The 18,909-nt window shown below is 41.6% G+C and overlaps 1 protein-coding gene across 1 annotated transcript in view; it reads right to left on the reverse strand.

The window, feature by feature from the left end:
• The window catches only part of LOC126095051 (serine protease HTRA2, mitochondrial), a 247,630-nt gene that overhangs the window by 174,265 nt on the left and 54,456 nt on the right, over positions 1 to 18,909 (reverse strand). The window lies entirely within an intron of this gene.

Genomic DNA, 18,909 nt, shown 5'->3' on the forward strand with positions numbered 1-18,909 from the left:
GTTGTGTACGGCGATGCTACAGCTCTCAAATACTATAATATGCCGGAAATTTGTGAATTAAATATGCAAGTACCAAAAAATATGCAAAGAAATTAAGAATTAAACTATGAAACAAATAAGTGAGCTAAGAGTATGACTTGCTGTTGGCTGCTACTTATCCAATGGCGGCAGGGAGTAATATCGTATGCCTGTAACCACTCATGTGATGGAAGTTGAGGCACAAGAAGTAGATATAACAGCTTTATTAGCTAATTTCAGGGGGATGATATTAAGGCAGAAATAGTCAATATTAACCCTAAACAATAGGAAACTCTTAAATCAGAAGTAGCTAATATTAACAGTGAACAAGAGGAAGCTCTTCAAGCACCCAAGGATAGAATTAATGCGAAACACGGGGAAGATCTTTGAGCTCCAGTGGATAAAATAAATATGAAATAAGAAGAAATATTAAGTGTAATATCAACATACTTCATCATCATCATCATCATCATCATCATCATCATCATAAGTCGTCGTGCTCATTGCTGAGTGTCATGACCCCATGAACCAAGCATCTCCATCCCGGACGGTTGCCAGCTTCTCTCAGTTCCTGCTGAAGAGGTAGACCGGAGGTGTTCTTCATTTGATCTATCCATCTGCTCGCTGCACTTGCTCTTGGTCTCGTGCCCTCGATCTTTCGTTGCAAGATTATTTTCTCTAGATTTTCTGTATCTCTTCTCACAACATGGCCAAAGAACTGGAGAATTTTTTCGGTGACTCGAAAAGAAAGGCATCTTGAGCTATCGAGTTGTACAATAATGGACACATTTGTTCTTCTTTGGTTATTTTATGCGTAGCATCCTACACCAGCACCAAAGCCAGAACGAATCAATGCGCTGTTTGTCTCTGGCCTTGAGTGTCCATGTTTCGCAGCCATAAAAGAAGACAGAAAACACAAGTGTTTCAATTAGCCGGATCTTTGTGCTATTTCGTATTGCTGTGCTCTGACAGATCTCTGTGAGCTTCTTCATAGCCACTTACCCTAGTGTGATCAGTCTTCTTATCTCATCTTCATAACTTCCGTGCTGCAGATGGTTGGCCCAAGATAGATGAAGGAATGCACTACTTCCAGTTCCTTTAATTGACCTGTGAGCTGGATCTGTTCTGAGTGAAGAAAGACAGCTAAGAATCACAAACAAAGAATCTACTCGCAAATTTGATGAACTTGTAAGACCAAAACTTCACAAGATCAGTTTTGATGAGGAAGCAACAGCATCACAAATATAGGACCGAATGAAGAATGTTGTTTACTCGTCACTTCTGGCATCAGATCAATTGCAGAGTGCAAAACATCCCTGGATACCAACATACATATGTAATACATTAATACTTGTTCCATAGATCATGAATACAACATTTTGTAATGATGTGGAATGTGTCACTTTAACATAAGTTCTCTTTACCCAAAATAATTAGGTCCTTTTTTTTACAGTTACTACTTCATATCTAAAAATTCATCTATTGGGTAGGAGTTGTCATTCAGAAATTATTTTAATTTGTTTTTAAATGGTGGTTGGCTGTCTGTCAGATTTTGAATGCTACTTGGCAAATGATCAAAGATTTTTGTGGCAGCATAATTCACCCCATTTTGTGCCAAAGTCAGATTTAACCCAGAGTAGTGAAGACCATCCCTTCTTCTAGCATTGTAGCTATGCACTTTGATGTTATTTTTGAATTGGGATGGGTTTTTAATAACAAATTTCATAAGCGAAAGTACTGTGAATATCCCAAGTTCCTTAAATAAATGCTTTTGTGCAATGAATACTTTTTCTCTTAATGATGAGTTACCCCAAAATATGATGCCATATGAAAGCAGTGAATGAAAATAGGCATAGTAGGCTAATTTACTGATATGATTATCACCAAAATTTGCAATAACCCTAATAGCTGAACCAAACCGTTTCAGCAGATCACTGATGTGTTTCTTACAATTCAGTTTCTCATCAATGCACGCACACAGAAATTTTGAATATTCTGCCTTGGCAACAGACTTCTGTTCACAGTCTCTATTTATCAATTTACTATACATAATTGTATACACTGTTTTCTAAAAATTTTGTGAGAGTCCATTTGCAGAGAACCATTTAATAATTTTCTGAAAGACTTTATTTACAATTTCCATATTTTGATTCTTGTTTGTTGGGTGTGACTACTAGTATCATCAGCAAAAAGAACTAGCTTTGCATCTTTATGAATATAGAGTAGCAAAGTCATTAATATATATTATGAACAATAATGGACCCACTGACTGAACCCTGTGGGACACCATTCTTGATACCTCCCATTTAGAGGACTGCTGATTTTTGCAGACTATCTGTACTGTTAATTTCAACTTTCTGCACTCTTCCAGTTAAATATGAATTAAACCATTTGTGCACTGCCCCATTCATACCACAATACTTAAGCTTATCTAGAAGAATTTCATGATCTACATAATCAAAAGCCTTTGAGAGATCACAAAATATTCCAAGAGGTGTGTTTGGTTATTCAATACATTTAATATTTGATCAGTGAAAGCATATATAGCATTTTCTGTTGAAAAGCCTTTCCAAAAACCAAACTGACATTTTGTTAGTACTTCATTTTTACAAACATGTGATGCTACTCTTTAATACATTAATTTTTCAAGAATTTTGGATAAAGCTGTCAGAAATGAGATTGGGCGGTAGTTAGCATCAGACCTATCCCCCTTTTTTATGCAATGGTTTAACAATAGCGTATTTCAGTCTTTCTGGAAAACCCTGTTTCAGTGAGCTACAACATATGTGGCTGAGAATCCTACATATCTGTTAGGAACAAGCTTTGAGTACTCTGTTGGAAATGTCATCGATTCCATGTGAGCTATTACTTTTGAGCAAATTTAATATTTTCCTAATTTCAGTAGGAGAGATGGGTTGAGTTTCAATTTATCAGATTATATAGGTACTGCGTCCACCATGTGTTGCCTTGCATTTTCTAATGAATAGCTGGCTCCTACTTTCTCTACAACATGTACAAAATTATAATTAAAAATGTTTTCTAATTCTGATTTCTTGTTCACAAACTTTAAATTGAGTTTGATAGAAATACAGTCTTTCTGTGCTTTCGGTTGTCCTGCTCCCCTTTTAACAATATTCCAAATTGTTTTCATTTTATTACCAGATGTGCTAATCTTAGACACAATGCACATACTTCTGGAATTTTTAATAACTTTTCTTAATGCAGTGCAGTAGTTTTTATAATGTTTTACTCTTTCTGGATCATTCATCCTCCTAGCTATAAGATACATTTTGCTTTTCTGTTTACAATATTTTTTATGACTTAAGTAAGCCATAGATTTTTAGAAAGATTCTTACAACTACGTTTCACTGTTTTCTTAGAGAAACTGTTTTCAAATATACTCACAAAGGAATCATGAAATAGGTTAAATTTTAAATTAGCATCAGGTTCCCTGTTCACTTCATCCCAGTCTAACTGTTGCAAGCTTTCCCTAAAATTTTCAATTGTTGAATCGTTAATTGAACACACTTTTTTGGAGGACTGTTTTCCATTACTGTATGGAGCTATGACATGTACTGTAACTAGCTGTGCATCATGATCAGATAGACCATTCTTAACAGGGAAAGTTTTTATTTGATTAAATTTATCTTGGTCTATAAAAACATTATCTATCAGTTTGCTACTTTCCTGTACCACCTGAGCAGGAAAATCAGTAACTGACATCAAATTGAAAGAACCAAGTAATAGTTCAAGGTCAAGCTTTCTATTGGACTCTTTCAGAAAATCTAAACTGAAAACCCCACGAACAATAATTTGCTTCCCCCCTTCCGACAGATAGCACATAAAGAATCCAAGTTTCTCAAAAATAGCTGAAAATTGCCTAATGGGGACCTATACATGGCTACAATTACAAAAGTACAGTATAGCGTCGATTATCCGAACGTCGGTCAACCGAACGACCGTTTAACCGAACTGTGTACTCGCTCGCACCTGTTACTCTCCCATCCTACCGTCCATCATCCCCTTCACTCCCAAACCAAGTTTCCCACAGTAGTCGCCACACTGGGCCACCGCTGGCAGAACATTGCTTCTAATGGGGCCTTCACAAGACGCTGCTGACCGGCCAAACCACCAGTCGCTGTGTTTCAACAATCAGCACACTTCTGTCAGCTTGGCACTGGCAGTAGAAGTAGCGGCAGTATCAAAGCTGTTCACAACAACAGTTGCGCCAGCTTAGAGTTGAGGCGTTCCGCTCCGCGCAGTTTGAAGGATTGCGCGACCCCAAGAAGAGCTTCTCACGGTGCAAACAGTCACCTTCTGTTCTCTGTTACGACCACTTGTGTGCTGCTGCGTGAAGAAGTGAACTTGACAATACAAAATGCTTAAACGTAAACGTGTTGTCCTTTCTATGAGGGACAAGTATGAGATTATTACTATATATTCCTACTGAAGTTACCTTTGTATGTTACTTTGTAATACTAAAAGAGATGCCTGTTTTTATGAATAAATTTACTGTACAGTACTTCTTTTCAGCAAACAAACATGTACAGTTCGATTATCCGAACAAACCAGTTTTCCGAACACCCGTGTCCCCAAATTACTTGGGATAATCGACACTCTACTGTACCATTATTTAGTTTTACCTCTCATGCACATGCTTCTGTATTTTGCTATATACAAATTTTTTAGTTTCCAAATTTTCCACACTATGACAGATTTTATCACACATGGCAACTCCTCCTCTCTCCATATAGTGTCTCTACTTATATTTGCTGAAAGCTTTTGTCCATTATTTACCATTTCCATACCTGTGACTGCATGATGTTCAGACAGGCATAGTACACCTATTCCAAAAACCATCATCTGCTCTGTTTTTAATCTCCTGATATTCCGATGCAATATACTAACATTATTTTTCACTGTGCTTTTCTGAGAATCTTGTGATATGTGTTTTCATTGAAGTGTTATGAGAATTTTGTGATATTTTAACATCTCTAGTACCTGCCTGTCTGGGCTTCTCATTAAGCTTAATTTCAATCAATGTTGGATGATTGGACACTGATCTTAGCCTAAAAAAGAGGTACTCCCATGAGTTCCAGTGGCCCCAATTTACCCTTCCCTTTCCTATTGAGATGCAGGCCATGTCTTGTGAAGTCCCATCTACCAATACCATCAACAGGAACCAAACCTATGCCTGACAGAGTAGCCACTTGCAGCAGCTGATCTGACAGAGATGTTCAATTTGGGCCAATCATACCAACACATGAAAACAGAATTTCCACCTTGGAAACTGCAGTAATTAATTTACCCCAAAAGTTATGAAAGAAAATAAATGGTCAGTGTGATTTAGTTCACAATGAAATTAAAGAACATTTTAAAAATATTCATAAAAATCTGGGAACAATAACCAAGAGAATCTCTAATACTAAAGAAAGGGCAGAGATACTCGAGCAAGGTAGGGCATCCAATGAAATTCTGATTCCTCTTTGGCATCTACTTCTACTGGCAAATCTGAACATGAGTTGCAGAAAATCTGGGAGGAGTTAGAAAAAAACACGAAAGCAGCTGCACAAAGAGAGTATTTTATGTCAAAATTGTTCAGGAAATCATGGTTAGAAGAACTTCAATTAGGAACATGTATGAACTTGGCAAAGCAATTTCCAAAGTTTAAACGAGATGGAGAAGTACATCCCACATATTTCTTGCATGTCTTTTTGAGGACTTTACCTAAAAACTGGGAAGATGGAAGAAAAGTAGATTATGCTCTCAAATTATTTAGTCAGGAATGTGGTGGAATGGAGAACAGCCCATTCTGATGATTTTAAATCATGGGAAGACTTTAAAGAACAGAAGCAGGTCAATACACCAACCTTGATACCATGTTTGCAGGAATATTTTAAGAATGTATGGAAAACACGATGATTATTACCTGATAATGGCCCACAGCTAGTTAGTAATAATTTTAGAGTTTCTCTCATGGGAAGAGGTGAGACATGTAGCTGTCTCAAGGTACCACCCACAATCCAACCCACTTGATGGAGTAATGAAAGAGTAGGGAAGATTATGCAGAACATACTGTTCAGAAAAACATACTATGTGGGCACAAGCGGTTCCTGAATTTCAAGTGATAATAAATGAGTTACCACATGTGGCTACTGGTTTATCCCCAGTAGAAATCATGAATATAACCTTTGTGAGAGAACCATTATTGAAATTACTTAAATGGCCATCTGCACCCACAGAAAAATTTGGAAGACATACATAGGAGAACAACAGAACATTGATTACATAGACCTGCAGACTTGAGGCTACACAAATTTAATAGGGAAGCACAGACTTTAGTGTTCAATGTTGATGAGTTAGTGCTTGTTCAAGATTGTTGTTACAGTTCCCACATAAAGAAAGAAACCAGTAAATTTTTCCCAAAGTACTGTGGATCGTACAAGATTGTGAACACATCACACCCAAAGGTGGTGTATCTAGCAAATCCCACAACAGGACAAGATAAACATAAATAAGCAAGTTCAGCAGGGTGAGAAACCAACTAGCGTCATACGCGCCTGTGTCAGAACAGTAGAATACGAAGACAAGGAGAGGAGTTAAAAATTATTACACGTCAATCCAAACTGATAGAAGACAATACAGTTAAAAACAAGGACATGGAGAAAGGTCTATAAGAGAAATGGAGGTCCACAACTAAAAATTAAATGGCCTTCGCTATATTGCTACTACGGATAAAAAGTAAAACGCGGTCAAGAGCCTGCGTGTCATTCACTAAAACAGCTGATAACTCAGACAGCAAACACAAACAGGAATATAAGCGATTAAAAAAAGGGCATTTCGTCACGAAATGGCAGACAGTTAAAAGATGGACACAATGTGCACAAAGTGATGGAGGGGCACCACTTAACAAATGACGATGGCTAAAAAGACAGTGCCCAATAAGCAACCTAGTTAAAATGATCTGGTCGTGGCGAGAGAGCCAAGACGAGGTCATCCAAGCTGCTGGGAGAGGCTAAATAACAGGTAGGTTGTTCCCATGGAGGAAGGACCAGTGGCGACACCAAAGTGACACCATCTGCTGAAAGACGGCAATACAGAGATCATTGGAGGGAATGTAAGAAGTACTGGGCTGAGGTATGAGGACTGCAGCCATGGTAGAAGTGTCAGTGGCCTCATTTCTTGTCATACCAATGTGGCCAGGAACCCATGTGAATATCACAGTGGCTCCATCAAGAGTGAGCAATTGAAAGTTTTCCTGAACAGGTTGCACTAAGAGACGGACAGTGGACTGCACACAGAGGCTTTGAAGGATACTGATAAGAGTCTGAGCAGATCATACAACTGAAAAGCTTGTGTCGCTGGATGTATTGCGTGGCCTGATGCAGGATGAAGGGCCTGCTGTAAATACTGAGCAGTGCTCCAGAAGCTGATACCAAAAAATGTCGGCGCCAATAACAAAGGCACATCCGACACCATGTTCAGTCCGAGAGCAATCAGTATACACAAAGGTACTATCACGAAGTTCCATGTGAAGGTCGTGAAACTGAAGGTGATAGAGCGAGGCCGGTGTAGTGTCCTTAGGAAGGAAATGAAGGGCAAGGTGAACATGAGCCACCACATGAAGGGGTCACACCCACCAGGAAAGTTGCAGGTAGCATGAAATTAAGCTGCCGGAGCAAGAGCCAAAAGCGAACTCCAGGAGGTAACAGAGAAGAGCAACGTGCCCTGCACAGACAATCAAAGGAGGCATAGGATGGGTGGCCACACATGGCAGATAAACAGCGTGCATATCTGCTGAGGAGAGTCACAGTGGTAGGACAGCGGTAGTTCGGCAGCTTCTGCATACAGACTCCCAACTGGGCTAGTGTAAAAGGTGCCACAGGCCAAACAGATGCAATGACACTGGGTATTAGTGAGACGGCACAAGAAGTACGGACATGCAGATGCATAAACAAAACACCCATAGTCTAGTTTCAAACGGACTAGGGACCGGTACAAATGGAGGAGGGTCATTTGATCTGCTCCTCAGGAAATACCACTGAGGACACGTAGGACACTGAGGGACTGCACACAGCGGGCTGCCAGGTAAGGCACGTGGGAGGACAAAGTTTTTTTATTGAGCATGAGGCACAGGAATTTAATAGTTTCAATGAACAGAAGAGCAACAGACACAAGATGTAAAGGCAGTGGAAACAAACCAGTTGTGCTCCAAAAATTCATACAAACAGTTTTGTCAATGGAAAAACGAAAGCCACTGTTGACGCTCCATGAGTAAAGACAATTGAGACATTGCTGAAAACGCCACTCAATGAGACAGGTCTATGGTGAACTGCAATAGATGGCAAATTTGTCACTGAAAAGGAGAGACTGAGATGCCCTTCGGGAGACACACCATTATAGGGTTCATGGCGATAGCAAAGATGTCAACGCTCAGGATGGAGCCCCGAGGCACACCGTTTTCCTCGATAAAGGTGTCTGACAAGGTAGAACCCACATGTACCTTGAAAACTCAGTCTTTTTAAAAATTCCTCGAGGAAATGGAGCAGGTGGCAACAGAGCTTCCACAAGTATCGAGTACGGAGGATACCAGTCCTCCAGCAGGTATCTCAGGGTTTCCCTCGAAAAACACAGCCACAGTCTGGTATTTATGCAGAAAATCATTCATGACATGGGTGGTCAAAGTGGTGGGATGGTCAACTGCAGAATAGTACACTTGAAATCCACACTAAGCAGTGGTTAGTAAATTGGGAGACTCAAGGTACCATACCAGCCGGGCATGAATGATACATTCCATCACCTTGCCAACACAGCATGTGACAGACAAGGTGTGGTAGCTAGAAGGAAGGTGTTTGTCCTTACTGGGCTTAGGTATGGGTAAGACAGTGGCTTCACACCAGCATCTGGGATACATGCCCTCTGCCTAGATGTGGTTGTATGTATTAATCAGAAAGTGATTGCCTGTAAGAGAAAAAAGCTGCAACATCTGAATGTGAACATCGTCTGGTTCTCGGGTGCAGGATCGGGATGAAGTGAGAGCATGATCTAGCCCCTCATAGCAAATGCGGCATTGTAGCACTCACAATTCGGAGAAGAGATGTGTATCACCCGAGGCTCCTCCACTTGTTTCCAATGGAGGAAGGCAGCATGATAGTGGGAGGAGCTCGAAATCTCTACAAAATGGTGGCTCATGGTGTTGGAGATAGCAATTGAGTCAATGATGACATCATCTGCTGCTGTGAGGCCGGATACTGGGGAATGGATCTTGGTCCCAGAGAGCCATTGGAGGTTGGCCCACATGATGGAAGAGGGAGTTGAACTGTTAAAAGAACTAGTGAATGAAATGCAGCCAGCTTTTCTGCTATCCCGAAGTATGCATTGACACTGTGCATGCAGTTTTTTTATAATGGTGCAGATTGCCATCGTAGGATGAGAGTTAAAAATGCAGAGAGCATGTATCTGTGTGCAAATTGCATCACCGCAAGCCTCAGTCTGTCAAGGAACTGGACACTGCGTGGTAAAGAGGAAGTGCAAGGAACGGAATGTTCTGCGTCAGTAAGGATAATGTTTGTAAGATATTCTACTTGGTCATCACAACTGGGGAAATGTTGTTCGCCAAAAGTGGCTAGGTAGGAGTAAAGCCACCAGTCGGCCTTACTAAGCTGTGATTTGGGCTTGCAAGTATGTGGTGTTAGAGTGAGCAAACAGGTAGCACACGGGAAATGATTGCTAAAGTATGTGTCTGAGACAATGGACCACTCGAAACAATGGGAAAGCTGGACCATGAAATGAGAATAGGTGTGTGTGGAGTCTGAAAGGAACGTGCGTGCTCCTGTGTTAAGGCAGAAGAGGTAAAGTTGATTGAAAAGGTCCTCTTGGACAGGTTCTGGGAGAACCCCAAAGGGGACGGTGCACATTAAAGTCACCGAGCAGCAGAAAGGGGTGAGGTTGTTGCCCAGTAAGCTGAAGGAAGTCTGCACTGGGGACATCGTATGACGGAGGGATGTAAAGGGTATAAAGGGGAAAGGTCAAGTGAGGAAGGATAAGGCAAACTACAACAGCTTGCAGGCATGTAGTCCGGCAGATGGGTCAACTATGAACTTCATCCCATCTGAACAGCATGACTCCCCCAGGAGATGGAATACCTTCCTGCAGGGGGAAGGTCAAAAAGGACTGGGGAGAAATGCATGATGAAGCAATTTTATTTCCTGAAGGAAGAGAACAACTGGACACTTTGAGTCTAAGAGCAGCCGCAAATCCTCTTTGTTGGATCGAAGATCGCGTATGTTCCATTGGAGAAGAGTCATGGCGAGGAAAAAATGCCAAGTGCTAGCCTTTGCAGACTCACTGCTACAGGACCATCAGCATTCTTCTTCGTCAGGCTGCGGAGTCCAAGGCAAAAAAACCGTCGGTGGTGCGCACCGGCGACCTGAGGTTGGCTGGGCGAGGGCATCACGTGGCAACACTGTCGAAAAGGCTCTTCAAGTCGGCGAAGGAGAAGACTGTTGGCCTTTGACTTCTTGGAGCCTTTCTGGTTGGCAGATGAAGGCTCAGATGTTTGTTGGCTGGAGGGGGGACATAGGAAGTTTTCATGGGACAATTCCTTGTCCTTTCCAGCCTGTAGGTTGTGTAGCTGATGACTTCACCCTGTGAGGCAAAAGTTTGGTGGCATGTTGCACAGCTGAGGAGGAGACAGGTATGCTTCCGTGAGGTTGGGCGATTTCACAACCACGGTGCTAAATTTGAGGCAGCATGTCTACATGGCCATGTCCTTTGTGGAGCGAGATGTAGCAAAAACAGTACTGTAGGTGCCAGATGCAGTTTTCAACAACTTGCGAGCAACTGGGTAAGGCACTTTTTCCTTCACCCGATATCATGTATAGCCTGCTCATTGAGATACACGGGACAATTGTGGGAGGAGATGACACAGTCACCATTGCAGTTGATGCAGCGGGGAGAAGGAGGCGGACAACCGCCATTGTGAGCATCCCTACCACAGGTTACACATTTGGCTGGGTGTCGACAGGACTTTCCGAGTGTGGTTGTAATTATGACACTGTTATCAGTGCATTGGGTTCAGAATATGTGGTCTGAGTGTGGTAACTTCATAACCTGCTTTGATCTTTGAAAAAAGAACCACCCTGTAAGTGAGAAAGAGTGTGTGTGCGGGAACTAAAGAGGCATCTACTTTTTTCATCACCCGATGGACTGCTATGACACTCTGATCATAGAGGTACATTTGGATTTCTGCCTCACGTTTGGATTTCTGCCTCACTCAGACCATCGAGCAGCTAGTGCAAATAATACCATGGGAAGAATTCAGCATTCGACTGGCCTCAGCATGAACATGATAGCCATGGTGGAGCGAAGCTGCAAGCAGCTTTTGTGCTTGAGAATCTTAACTAGTCTCCAAAAGCACACAGGACCTGAAATTGCATCAACACCTTTCTGAATAACAAATGGATTTACCGTAGTGAAGGACTGACCATCTTTAGTACATGAAACCACTAGATACCTTGGTGGAGCTGAGAGAGTAATTGGATCGTTAGCCTCATTCTGTTTATGTTTTGTAGCCATTGACTGTGAAGATGCTTTGCCCATTGCAAGAAAATCCCTCATGATTACCAATATCTCCAATAATGGTGCACTCCTTCCGGCTGGGGGGCCCCTTCATAAGGGGATGCACCCACCTTAGGTGATTGTTCACACCCCAGGTTGCACCTACCAAACACCTGACAGAGAGACCAATTGGCAATTTAGGAAGGCAGCAGCTGAGGCAATCACTCCTCCCTGAGCCTGGCCTGTACCATCGGGCACATATGAACCCTACCTGACAACATGGGTTTGAGAATTATGCACCTGTTATGCATCAGACATCTCAGAGGAGCCTCAAATGCCTAATCAGATTAATGCTAGGAGAAGGTGAACAAAGAAAGAAAAAATGAACCAAAAACAGTGAAGAGTATTCTGATACTGACTACTGAAAATGCACAATACGTTTCCAAAAACAGCCGAGACACATTCCCCAAAGGAGGAGGAAAAGAACAGCAAGAGGACAGACATACAGCATGAAAGGGAAAAGATGCTGCAAAGGCTGCGGTCCCATGGTAGCCAAGCATGAACGTGCCAAAGAGCAGTGAGCCCCCCTGGGGGGCCAACTCTCCGTGCAGGGAACTACGCTCTTGCTCAACTGAGATGCTTACAGTCTCAGCAATCGTATGAATGTTTATTCAGTGGTCTTGCATTACCATTTTGTGAATGGTTTCTCAGTTGGACAGCCGAGCATGCTTCATCCTTGGGGCTTGTCCAACCACATTTAATTTCTTTAACCAAAAGGTAAATGGTCTTCTATGATGGTGCAAAGTCCGCGTGAACTTCATCCAATTATATTTTGATTTGTGAAGCAATCAACCCTTCAAATGAAAATGTTTAATAACAGTACAAAAAACTGTTTTTTTTTTGTTTTTGTTTTTTTTGTTTTTCCATTATCGATCGCAGTTGACACATTGACCAATTCATACGGCTGTCAACAATGAACTGTACACTGTATATTGCTGAAGTTCTTTATACAATCCTTGGAATACTCAAGCTTATCAACAATGAATGTTCCATTTGTTCAAGGAAATTTACCAAACTTACCAAACTACCCTTGTATATAGTAATAAAGAGCCTGAAAAACTAATGAATGAACAGTCAGAATTAAGATTTAACAGCTATTTTGTCCTGTTCAGGAATCAGTTATAACTGATAATCACCAATGTAATAACATACTGAGTCTCAACAATATAAAAGGGAAGGGCAACATGAAATGTTACTGTTGTATTAGAGCTCTTTCAGCACTACAGACTGGTGTGTGGAGTTCAACAAAACATATTTAATAACACACAGGGTATTCTTAGACAAGACACTAATTATATATTTCTATAATCCTCAGTATTGTTTTAATATTATACTATATATACTGGTTACAGCTTGTAAGTAATGTAATGATGTTTGGACTCACAATGTGGCTATCACTCCAGCCACCCAACTATATAGTGCACGAGAGTAAGTGCAACATTACGATATTGTCATGCCTGTGTTGTTAAGAAGAACTATGCGATGTTCCTTCATTGTGTGGAACAATTTTGTAATTACAATATTGCCGTGCCTGTGTTGTTAAGAAGAATGATGCAATGTTCCTTTGGTCATGTATGCATGTCTAAACAAGCACTGGAGCAACTACAGCCATTATGAAATACATGAAATGTATTCACAGTGGCGAATGCAATCATCAGCTGTACAGCGGAAAGACGAAAATGAAAATTAGTGCCAGACCGGAACCTGAACCTGGATTTCTCGCTTTACACAGACAGTTGCCTTCACCACTTTGGCTACCTGGGCACGACCCACTGCCAGGCCCAAACTTCCACACGTGTTCATTCCTATGTCACAAACTGTACTCATACACACCTTTTAATTGAAAGTGTTTGCCTAGTATTGATAGATAAAAAGATATTGCACTGCCTGTGTTGTTAAGAAGAGCGATGCAAAGACATTGCATCATTCCTCTGTCTGTGTTGTTCAGAAGAATGATGCAATGTTGTTCTTGCATAATTCTTCTTAACAACACAGGCACTGTAATATTGTATTTAACGACCGACACCCGGCAGCGACTTTTAATTACAATGTCCTCCTTTGTACAGGAAGTCCGGATCTGGCATGAATTTTCACTGTTGTGATTCCCTTATACAGTGGATGTATTTCATGAATTTCACACATGCTAGATGAGAGACACATTGGTAGACATCTGACACATTGGTAGACATCTGATAACCACTGGTATGAGCATTAATTTTTTTTTTAATGAAGAAAAGTTGGATTTTATGATGTGAGATGATAGCATACGATCAATATAATGTTGTAAGTTAATGACTGTGTAACAAGGTATAGACCATTTGTCATATATCTGGCCAGTGCACATATGAAATGTACTGTAGGCAGGACATTTCTATATAAGTGCTGATACTAATCATATGGTATATATGAGGAATATATCTGTTTCAGCAATAAATGGGTTTTAAAAGTTTTTAATATTTTACGATGTTAGCTGAATACAGCACACAGTATTGTTTAAAAGTTATAATGCAAGACATATATCACAATTGTGAACATAAAAGAAATCTAAATGATTGTAATTAAATACAAAAATTGTAATGAAGGTTTGTTGTGTTAAGAGGGGTTTGTTACCATTGACTAAACGTCATGTGTGATGTTTCAGTCATATGAAATTGTTACATATAATTGCTAGTGATCTCTACCAAGGTTATGGGGCGACTACGGCAGCACAGCATTTCAGTTCGCTGCATTCAATTGGAAAGAGTTCACATTGATGTGTATGGGTCATCTAGGTAGAGCAGCTTGTACATGTTTAGGTTTTGTACATGTTTAGGTTTAGGTGCCTGGAGGTATTCAGAGGAACAGTGATGCTGCAAACAAATTTGTGACACACAAATATACACTTTATTGCACCGTGGTACTTAACTAAAGTTGTACAGCAACTCACTGGATATGCTTGCAGACAGGCACAACTAAACAGTGGCTTGTCAAGGCATATGTTACTGAATATAATGTCAACAAGGCACCACACTGTTAAACACAGTAGTAAACACTTGTCCCTACACGAAAGCTAAAGGAGACTCCACATGTAGACTAAGTCTCCCAGGAACAGCAATTCTGGAACTCCGTACTAGAATTGTTGTATGCAAATGCTGGACACGAGCCCTGTTGCTGCCTGTGGCCACCAGTTATCATGATGCAAAAGTACATCTCATTGGTGGTGGTGGTGCAGAGATTGCTGATTGGGCTACGCTTGTGGCAAGCTTCAAAACACCACCTTTGGTGCCAGTCACAAACTGTCTTAGTGCACCAGCTCTGGCTGCATCCATTGGCGAGAACAACACAACACACATTGTGTGTTCATGTGAAGTTTATCATTTTGTTTCTATATAATGATTGTTGGTGAGTAATAATGAATATCTGGTTACTCACATGTACACTGATTGGAACTGTATGATTACACTTATGTTTTTAAAGGATGTAAAACAAAAAAAAAAATCATAACACAGATGAAAAATATTTGTAATGCTTTATGTAACATTCACCTTGTATGTACAATCATGGAAACAGGATGTAATTTCGCCTTTGTTAACACCAAAAAATCATTGGTAGGCCATAGTTTGAAAATGGATGTGATTGTCTGAAACAAATCACCATAAAGAAATGTGTATGTGTGGCGGCGGGGTGTGTGGGGAGGGAGAGAGGGAGGGAGGGAGGGCGGGAGGGAGGGAGAGAGGGAGGGAGGGAGGGCGGGAGAGAGGGGGAGAGAGAGAGGGGGGGGAGGGGGAGAGAGAGAGAGGAGGGAGAGAGGGGGGGAGAGAGAGAGAGAGGAGGGAGAGAGAGAGGGGGGGGAGAGACAGTGGGGAGAGAGACAGTGGGGAGAGAGACAGTGGGGAGAGAGACAGTGGGGAGAGAGACAGTGGGGAGAGAGACAGTGGGGAGAGAGACAGTGGGGAGAGAGAGAGTGGGGAGAGAGAGAGTGGGGAGAGAGAGAGTGGGGAGGGGGATAGGGGGAGGGAGGGGGGAGGGGGGGGAGGAGAGAGATATGGAGAGAGAGGGGGGAGGGGGAGAGAGGGGGGGGAGATGTGCCAAAACCCCACCCATTTTCAAATATAAATATAAAGCAACAGGAATGGGAAACAACTCTTGGATTTCTGTGCCAGTATGGGCTTAATAATCACAAACTCCTTTTTTAAACATAAGAACATTCACCGGTATACCTGGGAAGGCAGGGGAACCAGATCTGTCATTGACTATATAATAACAGATCAGGAATTCAGGAAGGCTGTGAGGGACACACGTGTATTCAGGGGATTCTTTGATGACACTGATCATTATTTAATCTGCAGTGAAATTGGGATTGTGAGGCCGAAAGTGAAGGAGGTCAGGTCCATATGTAGGAGGATAAGAGTGGAGAAACTTCAGGATAAGGAAATCAGGCACAAGTACATAACAGCGATCTCAGAAAGGTACCAGTTAGTTGAATGTAGTCAATTACAGTCATTGGAAAAGGAATGGACAAGGTACAGGGACACAGTACTAGAAGTGGCGAAATAATGTCTTGGAACAGTAGTGTGTAAAAGTAGGATGAAGCAAACAGCTTGGTGGAATGACACAGTAAAGGCAGCCTGTAAAAGAAAAAGAAGGCGTATCAAAAATGGCTACATACTAGAACTCAGGTAGACAGAGAAAGTTATGTTGAAGAAAGAAACAAAGCCAAACAGATAATTGCAGCATCCAAGAAGAAATCTTGGGAAGACTTTGGAAACAGGTTGGAGACTATGGGTCAAGCTGCTGGAAAACCATTCTGGAGTGTAATTAGCAGTCTTCCAAAGGGAGGTAAGAAGGAAATGACAAGTATTTTGGACAGGTCAGGAAAACTGCTGGTGAATCCTGTGGATGCCGTGGGCAGATGGAGGGAGTATTTTGAAGAGTTGCTCAATGTAGATGAAAATGCGATCAGTAATGATTCAGATTTCGAGGTAGAATGGGATAGGAATGATGATGGAAATAGGATCACATTTGAGGAAGTGGAAAAAATGGTCAATAGATTGAAGGGCAATAAAGCGGCTGGGGTGGATGAAATTAAGTCGGAACTCATCAAATACAGTGGAATGTCAGGTCTTAAATGGCTACACAGGATAACTGAAATGGCCTGGGAGTTGGGACAGGTTCCATCAGACTGGACAAAAGCAGTAATCACACCAATATTTAAACATGGAAACAGAAAAGATTGTAACAACTACAGAGATATCTCTTTAATCAGTGTTGTGGGTAAAATCTTCTCAGGTATTGTTGAAAGGAAAGTGCGAGTATTAGTTGAGGACCAATTGGATGAAAATCAGTGTGGGTTTAGGCCTCTTAGAGGTTGTCAGGACCAGATCTTTAGCTTACAGCAAATAATGGAGAAGTGTTATGAGTGGAACAGGGAATTGTATCTATGCTTTATACATCTAGAAAAGGCATATGACTGGGTTCCTAGGAGGAAGTTATTGTCTGTTCAACGAGATTATGGAATAGGAGGCAAAATTTTGCAAGCAATTAAAGGTCTTTACATGGATAGTCAGGCAGCAGTTGGAGTTGACGGTAAATTGAGTTCATGGTTCAGAGTAGTTTCAGGGGTAAGACAAGGCTGCAACCTGTCTCCACTGTTGTTCATATTATTTATGGATCATATGTTGAAAACAATAGACTGGTTGCGTGAGATTAAGATATGTGAACACAAAATAAGCAGTCTTGCATATGCGGATGACTTAGTTGTGATGGCAGATCCGATTGAAAGTTTGCAAAGTAATATTTCAGAGCTAGATCAGAAATGTAAGGACTATGGTATGAAGATTAGCATCTCCAAAACGAAAGTAATGTCAGTGGGAAAGAAATATAAACGGATTGAGTGCCAAATAGGAGGAACAAAGTTAGAACAGGTGGACGGTTTCAAGTACTTAGGATGCATATTCTCACAGGATGGCAACATAGTGAAAGAACTGGAAGCGAGGTGTAGCAAAGCTAATGCAGTGAGCGCTCAGCTACGATCTACTCTCTTCTGCAAGAAGGAAGTCAGTACCAAGACTAAGTTATCTGTGCACCGTTCAATCTTTCAACCAACTTTGTTGTATGGGAGTGAAAGCTGGGTGGATTCAGGTTACCTTATCAACAAGGTTGAGGTTACGGATATGAAAGTAGCTAGGATGATTGCAGGTACTAGTAGATGGGAACAATGGCAGGAGGGTGTCCACAATGAGGAAATCAAAAATGGAAATGTCGTGTGGCTAGGGCCTCCCGTCGGGTAGACCGTTCGCCTGGTGCAGGTCTTTCGATTTGACGCCACTTCGGCGACCTGCGCGTTGATGGGGATGAAATGATGATGATTAGGACAACACAACACCCAGTCCCTGAGCGGAGAAAATTTCCGACCCAGCCGGGAATCGAACCCGGGCCCTTAGGATTGACATTCTGTCACGCTGACCACTCAGCTACCGGGGCGGACAGGAAATCAAAGAAAAACTGGGAATGAACTCTATAGATGTAGCAGTCAGGGCAAACAGGCTTAGATGGTGGGGTCATGTTACACGCATGGGAGAAGCAAGGTTACCCAAGAGACTCATGGATTCAGCAGTAGAGGGTAGGAGGAGTCGGGGCAGACCGAGGAGAAGGTACCTGGATTCGGTTAAGAATGATTTTGAAGTAATAGGTTTAACATCAGAAGAGGCACCAATGTTAGCACTGAATAGGGGATCATGGAGGAACTGTATAAGGGGGGGCGATGCTCCAGATTGAACGCTGAAAAGCATAATCAGTCTTAAATGATGATGATGATATAAAGCAACAACCATAAGCCTCAAGTAATCACACTGATGAATGCTTGCAATATCAGCCAAATCATTAATAGTCTTGTTGCATGTGAAGCAGTCAATAACCAGGAGGATTTTGCTGAAATAGACTCTGGCTACCCTATAGTATTAAAGAAAATATTTCTTTAAAGAAGTGAGTGAGTAGTATAACAATATTATGAAAAGGAAAGTTGCCACTCACCATATAGCGGAGATGCTGAGTCGCAGTTAGGCACAACAAAAATACTGTCACAAATAAAGCTTTCGGCCAGTAAGACCCTCATCAAAAAATAGACAATGGACGCGACACACACACACACACACACACACACACACACACACACACACACACACACACACAGGCGCGTGCCTGCATTCTCAGGCAACTGGTGGCTTCAGTTGCCTGAGACTGCAATCGTGTGTGTGAGTTTCGTTTGTAGGAGTGGGTGTGTCCGTCATCTAT

The sequence above is a fragment of the Schistocerca cancellata genome, chromosome 8, assembly GCF_023864275.1.
Source record: "Schistocerca cancellata isolate TAMUIC-IGC-003103 chromosome 8, iqSchCanc2.1, whole genome shotgun sequence".
Classification (NCBI taxonomy): Eukaryota; Metazoa; Arthropoda; class Insecta; order Orthoptera; family Acrididae; genus Schistocerca; species Schistocerca cancellata.